Source organism: Apodemus sylvaticus, chromosome 4, assembly GCF_947179515.1.
Source record: "Apodemus sylvaticus chromosome 4, mApoSyl1.1, whole genome shotgun sequence".
NCBI classification, from domain to species: Eukaryota; Metazoa; Chordata; class Mammalia; order Rodentia; family Muridae; genus Apodemus; species Apodemus sylvaticus.
In genome coordinates this window covers 22,939,966-22,960,975 of record NC_067475.1, presented here as the reverse complement: position 1 = coordinate 22,960,975, position 21,010 = coordinate 22,939,966, and the positions used below count along the sequence as shown (strand labels likewise).

At 37.4% G+C, this 21,010-nt stretch overlaps 1 protein-coding gene across 1 annotated transcript in view; it reads left to right on the top strand.

Moving 5' to 3' along the window:
* Stpg2 (sperm tail PG-rich repeat containing 2) overlaps positions 1-21,010 on the top strand; it is a 499,721-nt gene that overhangs the window by 387,913 nt on the left and 90,798 nt on the right. The gene's annotated exons all lie outside the window — the stretch shown is intronic.

Here is a 21,010-nt window from a genome sequence, read left to right as displayed (position 1 = left end):
GTTCACGAGACTTGATTTTCTCAAATTACCATCATTTTTAATATATGAATTAAATTTACTTTGTGCATTTTCATAAAATTATTTTTATCAATTTTTTATCAGTAAGGGAAGGAATTTGAGAAGTGTAAAATTTTGGAACTTCAATCTGCAAATTAGAGAGAACATGTAATGCAGTTTGTCTTTCTGTGTCTGTGTTACTTAGCATTTATTCTTCAGTTATATCCATTTACGTACAGATTTTATAATTTCATTTTTCTTTATAACTGAGTACTTTCCCATTGTTTATGATGGTCATTATTTCTGCTCATCAGCTGAAAGAGATCCAGGATTTCTCCATTTTTTAGCTATTGTTAAGAGGATAGCAATAAACATGGCCAAGCAGGAATTTGTATAGTACAATGTTGAGTCCAATGGGCATATGCTGAAATGTGGGCTAGTGGAATCATATGACAGATTTAGTTCTAACCTTTCTCTCTTTATTAGGACAAAGTGTCCTCTCCTGTGATTTTAGTTTGAATTCTGTTTCGCACTCCCCTTTTCTTTTGTCCTTTGGATTCATGGTCTCACTAGACATTACATTGCAAGCTCCGTCAGCATAGGGCAGTAAATATTTTGCCCATCACACCGTGTTAAACAGCTGAGCAAAGCACCTCATAATGGCATTACATGAGCAAATTTACTAAGTGTGTCATTATCTGTTATTTGCTGGGTTGAAACAATTGTTAGATCTCTAAGCTCATAACTCCGTGAAAGTAGAAATTCTAATACTTTAAAAATAAACCTTTCATGAAAATGTTGTTTCATTCATATATAAAATCAGCATAGATTCACAAATACTCATTCACCTGGTTTCAGAAATTAATCTCTATTGATTATATTTCATAGTGTTAAAGAACAAAACTTTAATCTGCACAACCCAGACTGAGTCATTGTTCTCTTTTTTGTTTTGTACCATAATGAACTTGTTAGTTTGTTCTAACAATTGAATGGAAACCATTGGGATCCTCAGGTGCGTTAGTGTAATTGAGCATTCCTCAGTCATACTAGAGAGCATTAGCGTCTTACTGCTAGATCTCTCTCTAAAATGCTCTGCTGGGCCGGGCTTCTACCTTCTCCTTTCCTACCTCATCTGCCTCGTGATTTTGCAGATAGGATTTATTTTAGACTATTGAAAGCAATTATGGAAACTGTAGCACAGAGCGTGTTCAGTCCTCTCATGCCTATTTCTGCCTTCCCTTTCCTGTTAAGTCTTTATAAGTTTAATTTGTTATTTCCAGTCTAGGCCTTTTGTGGGTACTGTTGACTATTGGATTTAATCTGTAGCCTCAATTGAAGTAATGGCAGACAATAGAAACTTTCTTTGAGTTGCTTAGGACACTGTTTCTACTGATTAAGACAATGATTTTATTTTGCTGTACTCAGGGATGTCACCATGTCTCTGAGGCACGACTATGCATTAAGGGTTGATGGATATAATTTACATCCTCTTTCTTAAGCATCTATTTAATGGTTCTTTCTAACCTTTAGTTAGTTGAAAGCTCCCACAGTTGACATTGCTTTCATAACTTTGATGGTTTTCTCAGTTTTAAGTATCTTTTCATATGACAACTGGGGAGGACAAACCAGGACTTCTAAAGTACTAAACATTTAATATGAAACTGTTCAGGATTTTTTTCAATTGAACAGTGAGCTATAAATCATCCTTATTATATATATATATATATATATATATATATATATATATACACATATGTAATAATAAAAGCATACATGTGTGTGTTTTGCATGTATTTTGATCACTTTTTAGTTCTGGTAAACAAAAATGGTAATGTTTTATTTGTTGACCTTAATTAAGCCCACTTAATTATAGAGGTCTAATAGCTCCAAAATTAATTCTCTTTATATATAAAATTAATTAAATATAAATTCTAATAAAGTATAATCAGAATTATTTTGATCCTTCAACTTCTTGGTGGTTGTTTACTTGCACAGAAAATGTTACTTTGTTTATAAATACTTGGAAATTAGAAGTAATTTTATTTCATGTGCTTTTAATAAGGCACAGCACTACTTATTAGACATGCCAAGTAGGACACCAGAGAAGCTGGGCTTAATAATGTCCTGTTTCCCTTTGTTAACATAGGGCCTTTGAAGCTTTTGTGTACTCAGTAAAGCGCCCAAGCTTTGATGGCATTTAACAGTGATTGCTTGCTGTTTCTGTTTTCATTTCGGAGCAGACAGCAGATGAATAGATATTTGCACAGGTATCATGCCTTCTTAGCCCAGTGTGAAGATGCTGCCCTTCCTTCACTTTCATTTGGTACATTAATCAATGGCTGCAGCCCGCCACCCCTAGATAAAGTGAAAGAACCATGACTTTAAGAGCTAAACCTTGGTTTTGAAGTTTTGTTAAGAGATCTTATCTCACTGACCACCCTCTGCAATCTGTGGTGCTTCTCACCCATTCCAGGCAGCCGTGAGTCTGAGAGCAGGGATTGTGGGTGCCCAAGTGCCTAGTTTAAAGGTAAAATGTGCTAGCTCTTGATATATGTGGACTCATGACGATCTAACTGTGTCTTACAGGAGATGTGTAATAAACAGAAAGGGGTAATAGAAACTCCCAGAGAAAGACTGAGTCATGCATCATTAACTTTAAAAATTTTGAATGCTAATGAGACAGGAACAACAACTCCTGAAAGACACTGGATTATAGAAAAACAAAATAAAACAAACCAAAACCAAAACTACTGAATGGGAGTCAGGGAATGTTGGGGAAGATGCTTCGTTTGTATTTCCACAGATGATGAAAGGCTAGGAGTTCCATCAAAATTGACAAAAATGTGATCTGAATAAGAGAATCTTACACAGAAAAGGCCTGACTCAAGGAAGGAAGAGACCCAGGAAGACAGCAGTGCAGACAAAGCAGAAGCTGACACCCCCTCCCCCTGCATGGGGAGAGCCCAAGCTACTGACTGAAGAAAGGAAGGATCATTCATCTCACTGGCAGACTGGAAAACCTTGCTGCTGAAATGGACATTCCTGCAGGACACATGACAACGACTGCAGTTATAAAGGATCATTGCATCAGTGGACCTCCATAAGGACATTCGGATGGTTACATTTTTGGAAAGATAATTGTGTCTGTTGTAATAGTTAAATTGTGTACAATTTCTAGCTTAAACACCAAGGGGGATGGTGTAGAGCAGTTGTAATCCAGCAATGTGGCTGCTCTGGCAGGGGCCACCCCCAAAGACCTTCTAGGGTTATGTGATCAAGCTGGAATGCAGACACACTCTGGATTACAGTTTGATCTGGCCAGAATCAAGACATGCCCTTTGTACACACCTTTTAATGTCCAACAGTGAAGCTAAGGTTAGTTTATAGAAGGAAGCATCCATGTTTGAAAGTGATGTCTAATTGAAGGGCAGACAATGAGAAGAATCAGTGAAAGATTTGACAGAATGAGTCAGAAATAGGATGCACCCAATTCTCACAAGAACAGCACAGGAAGGAGAGGATAGACTAGACCAGTGTAAGGAGAAAAAAAATCTCTGTGTGTGTGTGTGTGTGTGTGTGTTTTAGCAGAACAGTTCCACAAAAACAGGTGGCAGAAAGAGCAAAGTAGTCACAGGTAAAGACAGAATGAGCAAGAGAAGGAAGAGCCGGAAGGCGAGGACATATTGCCAAAGTTAGTCTGAGACCAAGCGGAGAAATTCAGTGAGAAGCCAAGAGAGGCCAGATTGAATCAGTCAGCTTGGAAGCTACTTTTCCTGTTAATATAACAAACAATACATTAAACACCATATATATCAAATTGTGGGTAAAATTAATTTCTCTAAGGGAAAGTTTCTATGCAGATCCTGTTATGTTGAAAGTGAAGCTGTAAGCATTACCGTAGTTTTTACAGTAGTTTTGTGTGACACTTGTCTTTAGTCTGTCATATAGAAGGGACAGTACTACAGACTGATAAAAATTTGGACAGAATATGTTAATTTTGGCCAAATAGTACTTCTTAAAATTTAATCTTGAATTCTGTGCAGCTGTTCCTTGAGTCTGTTGAAAATATCTGTCAAAATCATAGTGATATATCTGTAGGCATTATTTTATACATAATAGCAAAGATGGAAATATATAACAAAATGCAGATAAATGCTTGCAGATGTTAAAAGACAATAATAATAATACAAAGAATTTCAAGGACATAAATTATGACAGCCATCTATTATTAACTTTGACTATATAAAGAGGGATGTTATAAAGAATATGGTAGTGCATTGTATTTAAATAGCATCTTTCACAAAAGTCTTATGTTAGAAAATAAAACATGCAGTTTGTGGATTAAATGTGTATTCTATTTAATTACTTTTCTTGTTGAAACATATTCGTGAGAGGAAATTTTCATTGAAGACCTTGATTTTAGCATTTATGCTGTATTTACTTTTTTTTCTTCCTTATTTTTGGCATGCTACAGTTCATTGGTTAGCAGCATCCCTTCTGGATTTTCAGTAAATGCACAGCCTAGTAGAGCAGCCACTCTGCCAGTGCACTGGATATATTCATATTTGGAAAAAGTATTGATAAGTAGTAAAATAAAATAACAAAACCTCCTTGCAAATAGAGGAGCATGACATAGTTGTGATTTAGAAGACAGCATGCACCAAGAGACCACGGCTGCTTTTATGGACACATGCCACGAGGCTGCAGAGGTCAGACAGGAAGACCAGAGAGTCAGATTGCAGACGCCTCCGTGATGGGAGGAGATACAGTCAACACTGTGTGCTCTGAAAAGCTTTGGACCATTTCAGATCATTTTGAAGAATGTGAATAGAGCTAAGCTGCCGCTTTAAAGTAATTTGTCTTTCAGTTCTTATCTGGGGATGGAAATTAGATCTAAAAATTCCATAGCAGGAAGCTTTATGACACATATAAAACCCACAGCAATGAAATTGCCATGCTTTGAACTACCTTTCAAATGCTTCTTGGTGAAATGTTTTAAGATGGGACTGAAAAACTTATGTAGAGTTTTTATATCTCCTTTTTATTTAGTTGAGCAAAAATAGTTTTCATTTTTAGTTTCTTGTAAAAACACAAAATGAAACTGAAATCTTTGAGTCACTACTAATAAATACCTGAATTAATTAATAGACATTGAAGGTGTCCTAGTATCTAAGTACTCTTTCTCATCCATGTTTAAGAATCATACTTATATTATGATCAATCCTAGATTGATAATTGTTCATATTATCATAAGTGATTTTCTATTAGTGTTATTACCATTATATCAAGTGGCAATATATTTTATTCAATATTAAAAATGTAGGATTTTGAAATCTTGGACTAGATTTTTTTTATTCTAGATCTCTCAATTATTATTTTTGTAATTCAGACAACTAAGAATTTTCTGATACATACTTTTAGATAGATGGTTTCTATGTGATATTTAAATTTAATGATATAATATGCATTACATTTATGATGGAGATTCTAAATATTGTCAAGAGCTATGTGCGCATTGTTTATTGAAGTCTTTTATGTAGACATTTCACTGGGATGGAAATCTTCTCATATTCACTTTGAAAACTGTATTAGTGAAGAGTGAGATCTCATATCCCCTTGCCCTTCTTAGTACGAAACTGAAAGTTAATGCAACACTATGTTGTGGAGCTTACATTTTCTCTGCCTATCAAGACAAGAAGGAAGAAAGTAGGTTGCCCATGAAGCCACATAAATGACAACACAAATAGGGTGAACCTGCTCCTCAATGGCTGTTTTAGGAAGTAGATAGTTTCCATGTCACAGTAGGGAGCTGAGGTCAGTAGAAAGCATTTGAAGTTCAAGTGGGGGGTTTCCTTTGGAGAGTATCATAGTTCTATTACATTGTTACAAAAGGAAAGGATAATATCTGTCTATAGTATTTTTTAAGGCTATCACAGAGCTGGTGAAGAAGCTGTACTCTTGTTATCCCTGCACTCTGGAGGCTGAAGCCCAGAATACTAAAGTTAGAGGACAACCTGGGTTAGCTACATAGCAAGACTTGGTTATACACACAGGATCATCTTGCTTTTGAAACTGAATACAGGAAGGTCTCTTAATCATGTTTAACTGATGTGTTTAGTATATTTTGTTCAAGTGTAAGAGAACCTAAAGTAAAAAAATCACCTTTGGCTCTCAGACCTGGTCAATAAGATCTTTCAGCTGCAAGAATAAGTAAGTTTGTCCCTCTCTGCCCATGAAATCCTTATTCCCATGAATAGAGCTTGCGGGGTGCGGGGTCAACTAAACATGAGCTCCTGGTTATGAAAAGAACTGGGAAGGTCAGGACCGGCACACCCATTGTGGAAAGTCAGGCTCAGGCTCATTCACATGTTTTGCTTTTAAAACAGCTAACAGTTCAAGAGCGGCAGCATGGGTTTCTGTACTCACATTAGTTCACGGAGATGGAGTGATGAGACTGTTCATTAGAGCTTGGTATTCACAGGTAGACAGCTAAGTTGTAATGCCACCATCCTCATGTTCTCTTCTGTCTCTTTCAGAAAGCATGTTTAAATGAGTTCGTAGATAGATATTTCACTTGAAAAGAATTCTCAATTTGTCAAAGTGGATTTTATAAAAGATTTTTAAAGACATTCCTTTGGGCTCTCTATTACCTATCAGCCTTTCTTTCTGTCCATCTGATTGTCTGTCTATCATTTATGTGTTGGGGCATGTATAGGACATGTCCCTTATATGTCTCACATTCACATGTCTCTGATGTGAATGTCAAATGACAATTTATGGGAGTCTGTTCTTTCCTTACATCATGTGGGTTCTGGAGATAATACTTGGGTTGTCAGGCTTGGTGACAGGCACCTTGACATGATAAAAGTGTCTTTCCCATTCTAGAATTTATTAGCATGACTTAATCATGTGTATTTATTGGGTTCAATATGATATATTTACCTGTGTTGGAAACTCGCACCACTGAAATTCAGCCTCTCTTTATTTAGCCCAAATACCATCTCCAGATTTTAACAAAATCACTTCATTTTAAATATGTTTATATCAAATTTATTAATTAATATATAAGTTTGCTCTCATCTACCATCAGAGAAACATGGTTGGGGGGGGCAGAAAACAGAGACCATTATAGAATTCATTAGTGGTCAAGTGTAGAGAACATCAACACTGTTTATGTATGAACTCAGTACTTGAATTTCTGAATTGATATCTTATAGGCACGAATATAAGAATGAAAAGGAGTATATGTGTATAATTATTTTATTATCATACTAAGAAATTATCATTGACAATTTTTCTAAGTATTCTATTTTGCTTATATATAAAACAAATGCTTGTACTCACTGATAAGTGGATATTAACCATAAGTACAGAGTAAATATAACCCACAGACTTAAGAAGTTAAACAAGAAGAAGGTCCAAGTGAGGATGCCTTAGTCCTACTTAAAAGGGGGAACAAAATAATCATAGGTAGCAGAGGGAAGGAGGGACCTGAGTGGAATGGGGAGGAGACATGGGGACATTTCAGATATGGGGGAAAGACAGAAGAGAAGCCCAGAAAGGTCAGGAAAATGAATGGAAATATGCAGCTTCTGAGGGTGGGGTGGAGGGAACCTCTAGAAAGTCAGAAACCTGGGAAGGGGGAGATTCCCAGGGCTCAACGTGTGTGTGTGTGTGTGTGTGTGTGTGTGTGTGTGTGTGTGTGTGTGACTTTAGCTGAAATGCCCAACAGTGGGGATATGGAACCTGAAGAGACCAACTCCAGAAGTTAGACTAAACCCCCAGTAGAGGGAGGGATGGGAACACCAAACTACCTTCAACATTTTCAACCCAAAATTGCCCCTGTCTAAAAGAAATGCAGGGACAAAAATGGAACAGAGACTGAAGTAATGGCTGAAGAGTGACTGCCCCAATTCAGGTTCCATCTCATGGGAAGACACCAAATCCTGACACTATTACTGATGCTGTGTTGTGCTTATAGACAGGAGCCTGGCATGGCTGACCTTTAAAATGCTCTATCAACAGCTGACTAAGACAGATGCAGATACTTACAGCCAACCATTGGACTGAGGTCAGGGACTCCTATGAAAGAGTTAGGGAAAGGATTTGAAGGAACGGAAGGGGATGGTAACCCCATAGGAAGACCAATAGTGTCAACTAACCTGGAAACCTGGGAACTCCTAGAGACAAAGCCACCAACCAAAGAACATGCACCCAATGGTATAAGATTCCTGGCATGTATATAGCAGAGGACTGCCTTGTCCGACCTCAGTGGGAGAAGATGTGCCTAGTCCTATAGAGAATTGATGCCCCAGGGATGGGGGATGCCAGGGGTGGGGAGGGGCACCTTCTCAGAGGCAAAAGGGAGAGGGAATGGATGAAGTACTCTGGGATGGGGAACCAAGAAGGGGGCAACATTTGGGATGTAAACAAATAAAATAAGTAATTAATTTTAAAAATATTTGAAAAACAAACAAAAAATACATACATACGAATTTCAAAAAAATTGTAAAGAGGCTAGAAAATGAATAAACATTGCATAATTTCATTAAAATACACATATACGCATATCAGGCACACTTTTGAGGCTTAGAGAATTAGGTGACTCTGTGAGGTACAAATAATTAAGAAGGAAGAAAAGGAGAGAGCAGGCTCTGAATGATATAAGAGGCTGTAAGAAGGACTGCATTATTCTTGGGGGTATGCCTGTAACCTTAGTAGGCATTTGTAGGGTTTGAATAAGTTCAGCTGTCAGGTTCTTCATTGCCAGTGTGGTAGTTTTGGAGTGCAGAGACTAAGGGAATGAGGTGTGGAAATACGTTGGATACCACTCCTGAAGGATACATGTCTGCATAGCTCTCTTGAGCTTGGTGCAAGATGGAGAACTCCTCTTTCTCATTGGGGCTTCCTCTTCTTTGGCTGATCCTCTACTTGAGGAATCTCATGTAGTCTTGTAAATATTGGGAGATTACAGATCCAACTTCCTTTCTCCAGATAAAGAAACCTGTGCAACAAGCACTTGGAATTCCTAGGATGCCTCTTCTCTTGCAAATGAATCCTGCCTAGTACTCTAGCTCCATCCAATGATACATACCCACCAGGTAGGAAGTCCCACCTGGTTCCCTAAAACTATGTAGCCCTGTTCACCCTGAATATAGCAGAGCTGCCTCTCTGAAAAAAAAAAAAGACACGTATATGTGTATATACATAAAAAACTGAGAACAGAATATTTGTACCTATGATTATGTAGCTATCTCTATCACCTATATTATCTGTCTGTCTGTCTGTCTGTCTGTCTATATGTTTGTTAATTTTGTTGTTCTTGTTGAGTCAAATTGCCATGCAGCCTCAAGGCCAGCATCAAATAGCTGACAATGACCTTGACTGTTTGATCCTTCCATTCAGCTACTCATATTCTAGGATTAGAGGCTTCCATTACTACTTCCAGTTTTAGGTATGTATTAGGTTATGTGCATCTGAGTGAAGGTGCCACAGAGAACAAAGACCCCAAGTACCAGGGGAGAATGAGGCAGATTGTTGTTGACATAAGTACTAGGAATAGACCTCAGGTTCCCTGCTAGAGTACTATACACTACTAACCTCTGAGTCATATCTCCAGTTCACTAAGTCCATTGTTATGTGGTTAGGAGTTCAAATCCAGGGCTTTTGTGCATTGTAGGCAAGGACTCTCCCAATTCAGCTGCCCTTCATCCCTTCTACTGTCACTTATAAAATGAAATGATTTATAGATATTGGAAATGTTGAAATATTTTATTTTATTCTATAAAGGTTAATTTTACTTATGAGAATGATTATTATTTTTTCTTCTTCCCTCTCCAATTGCTATTGTGTTGGACACCTAATTCAGTACATTTTTTTTCTTGAAGAACTTTAGTATCTGTCCTTTTGTAGTTTCTATTTTTGAATCATATATTTTACTGAATTGCAAATCTTTTTAAGTCACTAGAATATTTTTTAAAAATTATTCACCCAAAGAACAGTGTACTTGGGGAATTACTTAGAAGGGCAGGTATATATCATTTAGTAGAGAGACTATTTTCAAACATGTCTGGAGATTGTGGAAAACTTTGTGTACATCCTGTGAGTGGGCACATGTCTTAGCTCCCAACAGCCTGACTGATGACATTCACAGGATTAATGAGAAGGTTAGCAGATGCCTTCTGAGCAAGCCGTGATTTGGATATTGATACAAGAAGAGAAAACCAATTTGGTTTCAGTGAACCATAGCAGATGGGGGTACAGCATAGGCTTGAAAGAAATGAAAGGTGCATCGTTCAGAGCCCCATCCCTCGGTCTGGTCTCTCATCATTTTTCGTCCTCAAGTGTGATGATCTGTGGAAGAATCCAGTTATCCAAACAGTGAGCCCTTTATTTATAACTACAGAAATTTTCCAAACCCTTACACTTGACATTTTGTGCCTCAGGAATGGAGCAAGTGTGTATGAGTTGGCTTGCAGGAGATCATCTGATGCAGTCTGGCCTTCACTATTGTGCAAACCAACTGCAGTTTTAGAAAACTGAATAACAGATTATTTTTTCATTCTTTGCTCCTGAGACTGAGTTGTATCTTTTCTGTTATTTATCAGGCAATAAATTTTCCTCTGGTCTAATTCCAAATTTAGAGGTCATTCACAGAAATTGATTTGTAAACCACAAATGTTAACAGTTTTTTTCTTTTTTGTAAATTGTTTAAAATTTCCACTAGGTCAATCTGTTATACTTTTATCTTCTTTATTTTTTTTTTTTAAAATCCTTTATTTATCTATTTATTTGTTTGTTTTTTCAATCCAGATTTTATGCCCCCCCCCTCCAGGTCCACCCTTAGACTGTTTTACATCCCATACCTTCTCACCACCCTCCTGTCTCCATGAGGATGTCTTCACCTCTCAACCTCCACCCCACCTGACCTCTAAACTCCCTGGGGTTTCCAGTCTCTTGACTGCTTAGGTACATCTTCTCTGACTGAACAAAGACCCAGCAGTCCTCTGCTGAATATGTGTTGGGAAGCCTCATGTCAGCTGGTGTATGCTGCCTGTTTGTTGGTACAGTGTTTGAGAGATCTGGGGGTCCAGGTTAACTGAGACTGCTGGTCTTCCTACAGCAGGGTTCTCCTCCTCCTCCTTCCCCTCCTCCCCTCCCTCCTCCTCCTCCTCTTCCTCCTCCTCCTCTTCCTCCTCCTCCTCTTCAGCTTCTTCCAGCTTTTCCCTAATTCAATCATGGGGGTCAGCAGCTTCTGTCCATTGGTTGAGTGCAAATATCTGCATCTGACTCTTTTAGCTGCTTGTTTGGTCTTTCAGAGGGCAGTCATGATGTGTCCCTTTTTGTGAGTGCTCTATGGTATCATAGTGTTAGACCTTGGGACCTCCCCTTGAGCTGGATCCTTTAGACCTGTCTCTGGATCTTCTTTTCCTCAGGCTTCTCTCCATTTCCATCCCTGTAGTTCTTTCAGACAGGAACAATTATGGGTCAGAGTTGTGACTGTGGGATGGCCTCCCTCTCCCTCATTTGATGCTCTGTCTTCCTGCTGGAGGTGGGCTCTATAAGTTCCCTCTCACTACTGTTGGACATCTCATCTAAGGTCCCTCCCTTTGAGTCCTGAGAGTCTCTCACCTCCCAGGTCTCTGGAGCATTCTGGATGGTCCCCCAAACCTCCTACTCCCCGAGGTTGCCTGGTTCTATTCCATGCCCTTAGATCTTAAATGCATCTTTATTATTTCAATGTCTATATTTCTTCTTTAGACTATTTTTTCCAAACTGTTATTCTTTAGCCAGCTTATTAACTGAAATCTTTGCCTTTAGTCCTATCTTTTATTTATTCAAAACATGAGAATAAATCTACATCATGTTTTCCCTCCTTTCTATGTTAGTAATGGATATTACATTATTTAAGCTTATGATAATCATTGTAATATATCTTTACACCTTCTCAGTATTTTCATCTGTTTTCTATACATGAGGCATCTTAAATATTTTAGATGCCTCATAGTTGGCCTTTTTTACTGTGTGAGTGTGTTGCAGGGATATATGACTTATATAAGCATATTTTTAAGTGTGCATAACGATGTCATTTGCAAGCTGAATAAGCCTGGACAGACTAAAAATAGTCACCTGTATAGGAGTATGGGATAAATCTGAACCCAGCAATTCTCTTTGTATCTTTGCAGGAAACCAGGGCAGTCAAAATCAGAAAATCTACTTTTGCATATTAAGTGACAAGATCAGATCATAAAGGCCTAACACCTAGCATCACAATGTAACAAAATTTTCACCAACATTGTCAAGGTGTTTGCTTGTATTAAAAAAAAAATCCCTCAGGATATTTCACTGATAAGATTTTGACAGTATTTCAAAGCTATCAGGAGACTCTTACACTCTCCATATTGTCACTTTTTAGAGCTTTCCCCACAATTTTTGATAGTATTTCCCATAAAACTGGCCTCTTATCTGCATGCTGTAGAGTAAAGAATGCAGAGCCTGGCAGTGCGACAGTTAACTTAAAATTATATCTGAGTAGTTCTTGGCATCACTATTGATACTTAGATGCATTTAATAAATACAGCAAGTGCTAACAATTAACTGATTTAAACTTTCTCTTGTACACACCTCAAACATATTCTATTCTTGGGAGTCATAACTGGTTTGAATATCTTGATTCCAGTGAAGAGTAGAGATTGTGAGTCCCTGAAAGAGAGGTGGTCTAAAGACTGGAAGAAGAAGGCAATGGTGATGGACCAGTTGTTCGGAAATACCACACTATTAATGGGCACAATTGTGAAGTGGAAAAGGCCCTTTATATACAAGAGATGCAGTCTGCTGGATCACCAGGGAGGCCATGGAGGGGGGTCTGACACCTGTATGGATTGTGGAGGAAACTTTGGTCATGGAGGAAACTATGGTAGAGGAGGAGGCTATGGTGGTGGAGGTGGTGGCAGCAGAGGTAGTTGTGGAGGTGATGATCGTAGATATAATGGATTTGGAGATGATGGTGGCAACTATGGTGGTGGTTCTGGTTACAGTAGTAGAGGAGGTTATGGAGGTGGTGTACAAGGGTATGGAAACCAAGGTGATGGATATGGTGTTGGAGGAGAAGGATACGATGGTTACAATGAAGGAGGAAATTTTGGCGAAGGTAACTATGGTGGTGGTGGGAACTATAATGACTATGGAAATTAAAGTGGACAGCAACCATCAAATTATGGACCCATGAAGGAGGGCAGTTTTGCTGGAAGAAGCTCAGGCAGTCCCTATGGATCTGGAGGAGGAATTGGTGGACATGATAGCAGAAGGTTTTAAAATAAAACAGAAACGGCTACAGTTCTCAGCAGGAGAGAGAGCAAGGAGTTGTCAGGAAAGTCGCAGGTTACTTTGAGACAGTCGTCCCAAATGCATTAGAGGAACTATAAAAATCTGCCAGAGAAGGAATGATGATGACCCAGAGTCAGGAAAGTCACTGCAGCTTAAACAGGAAACCCTTCCTGTTCAGGACTGTCATAGCCACAGTTTGCAAAACATGCAGCTATTGATGAATGCAGTGTAGTGTCAATTAGATGCACTTTCCTGAGGTCTTCTATCTCTTGTAGCTTTTTCTTTTTCTTTTTCTTTTTCTTTTTCTTTTTCTTTTTGTTTTTCTTTTTCTTTTTCTTTTTCTTTTTCTTTTTCTTTTTCTTTTTCTTTTTCTTTTTCTTTTCATTACATCAGGTATATTGCCCTGTAAATTGTGGTAGTGGTACCAGGAATAAAAAATTAAGGAATATTTAACTTTTCAATATTTGTGTAGTTCAGTTTTTCTACATTTTAGTACAGAAACTTTAACAAAATGGAGTTTTGAAGGTGTTTCCTTGTGAGTTAACAAGAAGATCATTGTTAATTACTGTTTTGAATGAATTTTGCTAAAGTTAATGGTAAAAAAACACCTACTGACTTGCAATTTAAGGGGAATCTATTCTCCAAAACAATGATGAATGGGACATGTGGAGAGAGAATAGATATTTGTATGTTTGCAATGTGTGTTTTAGATAATTAGAATTGTGTAATAAAAAATAGCATATTTGTGAATTCAATAGCATTAAGATTACCTTCAAATGAAAAAGATCTCAAAAGTTGAAAAAAAAAAAAAGGAAAGGCAAGAACTAGGGGATGCTGAGTCCTCACCATGAGGCTGAAGCTGGCAAACTTATTGCAGGAGGCCCTGAGAAAAGCAATTTAGTTGAGGTATTAGGCAAGACTTTAAATAGCAATTATGAATATGTTTGAGAATCTTAGGAGTCTTTTAAAGAAGGCTGTGAAGACACAAACAGCTGAATGAAATAATGAAAACAATTTAAGAAATGAAAGTAAAAAGTAATGAAGAAGTAAAGTCAGCAAAGAAAACCCATACACATAAAACTAGAAATGAAAACTCAAGATGTCTAACAAAAGCTTCAGAGGTTAACCTCACCAACAGGTTAAAAGGAAATATGGAAAGGCAAATTTCAGGTCTTAAAAACAAATTAGAAGAAATGGATATCTCAATTAAATAAAATGTTAAATCTAAAACAATTCATGCACAAAATTTCCAGGAAGAAACCATGGAAAAATAAAACATACCTATGAATGTTAGGTATAGAAGAATAAATTCATGTCAAAGACATAGAAAATACTCTTAACAAAATCTTAGAGAAATTAGAATCTAAATAAAGAGATGCCTATCTAGGTTCAAGAATCATATAGAACATCAACTAGAAAAGAAACAGTTCCTCCGAAAACTGGGCACCTCACTTCCGGAAGATCCTGCTATACCACTCCTGGGCATATACCCAGAAGATTCCACAGCATGTAATAAGGATACATGTTCCACTATGTTCATAGCAGCCCTATTTATAATTGCCAGAAGTTGGAAAGAACCCAGGTATCCCTCAACAGAAGAGTGGATGCAAAAAATGTGGTATATCTACACAATGGAGTACTATTCAGCCATTAGAAACAATGAATTCATAAAATTCTTAGGCAAATGGATGGAGCTGGAGAATATCATACTAAGTGAGGTAACCCAGACTCAAAAGATGAATCATGGTATGCACTCACTAATAAGTGGATAGTAACCTAGAAAACTGGAATACCCAAAACATAATCCACACATCAAATGAGGTACAAGAAGAACGGAGGAGTGGCCCCTTGTTCTGAAAGGACTCAGTGAAGCAGTATAGAGCAAAATCAGAACAGGGAAGTGGGAAGGGTTGGGTGGGAAAATAGGGGTAGGGAAGGGGACTGATGGGACTTTCGGGGAGTGGGGGTCCAGAAAAGGGGAAATCATTTGAAATGTAAATAAATATATCAATAAATTAAAAAAAAAGAAACTACCCAGGGCACATAGTAATCAAAACTGAAAATGTTACAGAACAAAGAAAGGGTTTCAAAGACACAAAGGAAAAAGAGCAAGTCATATAAAAAGGTAGGCTCTTTAGAATAACGTTGGGCTTTTCAATGGCAATTTTGAATTGCAGAAGGCCTGGACTCATAAGCTCTGACATACCACAAATACTAGTTCAAAATACACCTAGTATCTGCTTCCTACCTTTTATTTCCCCCAGATCCACTCCTCCTCCACTTCCCTTTAAAAAGGAGCAGGCCTCCAAGAAGCAACAACCAAAGAACAAAATGTGATACAATAAGATAAGCCCAAAGCCCCTCATATCAAGGCTGGACAAGGCAACTAGGAATGAGTCCCAAGGGCAGGCAAAGAATTAGAGACACGCCAGCCTCTGTGAGCCCATTTCAGACCTTCTTAATTAATTAAATGGACAATGTTCTCAGAGTGTCCTCCATCCCTCTGACTCCTAAAATCTTCCCTCTCCCTCATCCATGGGGATTTCTAAGTTCTAAGGGGAAGGACCCAATCAAGACCTCCTGTTTAGGCTTCCTCTGTGCATAATGTCAGGCCGTGAGTCTTTTCATCTGCTCTCATCTGCTCCCCTCAGGATTCCTCTTTGATAAGGATTGGATGAGGCAGCAACCTATGAGTATAGCAGACTATCATCAGGAATTTTTTCACTGGTTGATTTTATTTATTTATTTATTTTTATTTATTTATTTACTTACTTACTTACTTACTTACTTACTTATGCCAGTCTTGTTTGGGTCTACTCTAGGCCTCTGGGATATCCGGTCTCTGGGATATCCAGTCTCTGATTCTTGGCCATTTAGACAGTATCAGGCTCTCTCTCTCATGCTGTGGACCTTAAGTCAAACCAGTCATTCACTGGCTACTCCCACTAGCTCTGTGCCACCATTGCCCCAGCACATCCTGAAGGCAGGAGAGACTTGTCAAGTCTCTTATAGGTCAAGAGTTTTATGGCTGGGCTAATACCCAGATTTTCCTTCCTGGAGCCTACAGGGTATTTTCCCATACCAAAGAGACTAGATATTCCAAATCTGATAGAAGACAGAGTAAGATTTAAGCTCTTGAGTACTCATGAGAAGGGAAGGACTTCTTGAACAGGGCACTGAGAGAACAGGCATTAAGTATAGCAACTAATAGACTAAAGTGACACCAATGGTGACCAGCAAAGGGAACCATTGTCTGAGCAAAGCAGCGTAGTACAGAATAGGAAAAAAACTTACCCAATGATACATATGTGATAAGGTTTGTATCTAGAATCTAGAATATATAGTAAAATAAAATGAAATAAAAATTCTGAATATCAGTAATAAGCACCCCAATTAAAAATGGGGTTTACAACACTTGTGAAACAGAGGCAGAATAGGAGGATCTTTTTAAGTTCAAGGCCAGCCTCATTTATAAAGTAAGATACTATATGGTTAGGATTCCATAGGGAGACCCTCTCAAAACAAAACAAAACAAAACAACGAATAGCCTCATTATATTGCTAGGAAGTTCTTGTGCTTTATTGGAAACCTACATTATTTACAGCATACATTGGAGCTTCCTTTGATTCTATAGCAGGTATTTTATATCACTATAAGCTACAGACAACTATTAATGCAATATTGTTGAAAATCAATTTTCTAGCCAAAACAGTCTCCCTACCCCACCATGGAAAAAACAACAGTTTTGCTTCCATTTGCCATCCATTAAAATATTCTTGACCTATAAATGTGGCTGTTTTGAGGATTCACCTCTTAAAAAGTTATAACATTTCAATTATCATCATCATCATCATTATCATCAACATCATTATCAACAATAACAACAGCCAGGCTGTGGTGGTGTATGCTCTTAATTCCAGCACTTTGGAGGCAGAAGTAGGTAGATCTCTGAGTCTGAGGTCAGCCTGGTCTACAGAGCAAGTTCTAGGACAACGAGAGCGACACAGAGAAATCCTATCACAAGAAAAAACAAACAAAGAAAGAAAAGAAAGAAAGAAAAGTAAAATGTTTAACATACTTATCCATTAGGAAAATGCAAATTAAAACTATTTGAGGTTTTATCTTACCCTAGTCAGAATGGCAAGATCAATATATCAAATGACAGTCCTGCTAGCAGGGATACAGGGAAAGGGGAAAACTTTCTCATTGCTGGTGGGAGTGATGGCAACTATGGAGACCAGTGGGATGGATCCCCATGAAGCTGGAAACTGATTCCCTTTGAGATTCAGCTATACCACTCCTGGCATATGCCACGGCTACATCCTATTCCAGAGAAACTTGCTCATCCTTGTTCATTGCTACTGTCCTCACAGTTGGAAAGTACCTAGATGTCTATCAAATGGTGAATGGATAAGGGAACTGTAGAACACTTATACAAGGGAATATTTAGCTGTTGAGAATAATAAAATTATGAAACTTGTAGATACTTGGATGGATAGGAAACAGATCATCCTGAGTGAGGTAACCCAGACCACAAAGGACAAACACTGAATGTTTTCTCCTACATATGGATGTTAGATTTTGAGCTTTAGATATGCTTATATTATCCCAAATAAGCACATATATTAGGTAGTTAATAAGGAACCAGAAGGGAGTGGATCTTCCAAGGGAGGAGAAATAGCATTAGAAAGAGAAAATGGAAATAAGAGGGTGTGGGAGCAAAGGGAACAGGGGGCACAACTAACACTAAAGACTTTTGAGAATCTATATGCAAACCAACGACCATAGACGCCTCTTGAAATATATAAATATGAATGGATTTTAAACGGAATTATATTATATGGGAGAGCATGCCAAAAGTAGACATCTTATGCTACCAAGTAAACTCTTCAGTGCTGTGATGAATGTTTTACACCATGTTGAGTCTTTGGTGGTAGGGTTCCCATAGATATCCTCAAACATGTCAGGTTATTGCCAAAAGTATTTATTATGTTCCATAACCTGATGATAATGCCTTATTGCTGAAGATAGAACTTACATGTCTTAGGACATGGTGAAATCGAACTGTTGCTTAAACTAGAAGCTTCAGCCCTACTGACTAGAATTCTTGGTGTTAGAAGGTCTTTGCATGCTACCAGAGAATAAAAGGCATCGTGTATATCAATAAGAAACAAACACTTTGACCTACATTGACTTACCTGATATATTGGTGCAATAGTGCCTCAAATGTTATAGCCAAACACTATTTGATTAGAGTTAACGCCCACTTTATGACATACTTGATACTGCTCAAGTGGCCAAGAACCTGAAATAGATAGGTCATGTCTCTTAGGGACAACCTGTTTTATTATACCCCTAAAAAGAAAAAAAAACCAAAAAACCCCCAAACAAAACAGTAAAACGACTCCTATTAAAAACAACATAGCAATAAAATGACCCCTAAGGACATACTCATAGGTTAGTGCAATGCTCAGCCCTCATCAGAGAATCTTCCTTTCATAATAGATGGTAGTAATCACAGATATCTATAACTATATAGTGTGCAGAGTGAGAGAATTTGGAGTTTTTAGCCCTAGTTGAAATATCTTTATAATACTTCCCCCACACCTCCACCTCAATGTTCAAGGATCTGGGCAGAAAATTAGGTTGAAAGATTTTAAAAGCCAGATGTAATGGAGGATTCCAAAGAGACAGTCTTTTTCAGACACAACAGTACTGACACTCATGAATTCACAGAGTCTGTAACACCATGAATTATGCTGACACTGGTTTCTACCTGACAAAATTCCAGCAAGGACAAGGGGAGGAAGATACAGGGTCCCATTCCTAACCATGAAGCTAATTGTATGTGATACCTGCTGTAAATAGGAACATCTTTTCCCCCCACTAGCATGACACTGGGTCTATCAACTCTGTCCCAGTGCAAGTCCCATGCCCAGACATTGTCGACCAGCACAGAATTGAGTCCATGTTTATGTGAGTGTGGGCTGTTAGTTTCATTTTATTTTATTTTGGTGATTTTTTGTCATCTTTGGTTTTTTTCTGATTTATTTGTTTACTTTTTTAAAATCATGCTCCAACAGAGATGTAGAGGGAGCATGAAGTGGGAAATGTAAGAGGTAGGGAAATCTGGGAGTACTTAGGGGAGGGGAAATGTGATTAAAATATATTGTTTTAAATAAAAAAAAGAAGAAAACATAAATTAATGACAAAGAAAGATTCAGTGTTGATTACCTCATACTAAAGAAATATCAGATGTAATAGTCAATTTGTTGTTTATTATCACAGCAAAATAAGATCTACTTAGTGATGGATTACTTCATTTTTGTTTTCAGTCACTATTATGCACCATGTAATTATTTTAAAATGTTTGTATTATATCTGGTGTTTGTTACTTTGCAAAGCTATATATTTATTGAATTCATTCTTTAATCTATCTGTTAAACTGATTCAGCTGAAATTTTGATATACACATCCTCTATATGCTTTGATTGGCCATGACATTCATGGGAAAATGTGTAGCGAGGTGTTACTTGTAAAGTCAATGATACAATCATTTTACAAAATTGGAACTATGGAATGTTCCTAGATGTGCAGAGAGCTTTTCCTCCATGCCCAAGACCCATGGTTCAGTCTCTGGAAGTCATAAGAGAATCATAAACATAACACAGCAGAAGTGTGAGGGGGAAAGCTGTTATTACTCTAGAAATGTTATGATCCTAGGAATGGATGGTGAAGGAATCTGCAGAACTTAGGCAAAAAGAAATGTCTTGAAAGTTCTAAAGCAGAAAGGAATCAAACAATAAATGCAAGTAATAATTTTGAACTGGGTATAGACTAACTGAAATACTTATCTTCTTATTTTAGAAACATGTAAGTTTCCTAGGGCCAATAGAGGCAGGGGCTGGAGCTTGTGACCCTGCTGTGAGGTACTTTAAAGTTTCCCATAGTGTCAGCCAGATATAAATGGAGTCCTCTGAAACTTTAGCAGTGCTAACTATTGTTTTATAAAACAGCCTCATTTTCCGCTAGAAATTAGAGATAGTTTTAAACCACTTCAAGGATGTGGTTTTAAGACATATAATTATCTTTCTACATTTCTCTTTACATGTGATACTGTAATAATCAGTTTCTACTTGATGGACAGCAAAATGAAATTTGGAAAACAATAGGGTTGCATTATAAGTGTTCTTATAAGTTGCTTGATATTTAGACTTTATAAGCAACAGTGGCAAATCATGTTGGAAAATAGATTGAGTCCTGTGTCTCTTTGATACATATATTAGTAAAATGTAAATTAATTTAATCCTGGTGTGCTTCTAGAATATTTCACATAGTATATAGCTTTCAAATCAGACCAAATAAAAGTTCTAGTTTTTAAAAATCATTCCACATATTTTAATTTTTCTTACGCTCTAGAAATTAACAGAATCTTTGTTAATGGGTAATATTTACTAAAAGCCAGGCACAGTTGGAAAACTCAAAGTTCTTTTAAAAATTCATTAACATTTTTTGAGAACTTTATATATGAATATTGCATTTACCTAATTTTTCCCTACCCATCCCTCTAATTCCTGTATATCTCTCTTCAAATTCATGGTTTCTTATTCTTTAATTATAATTCTCTATCTCTGTTTCTTTTTCTCTCTTTTTCTTTTTCTTTCTTTTATATGTCTTATATGACTCC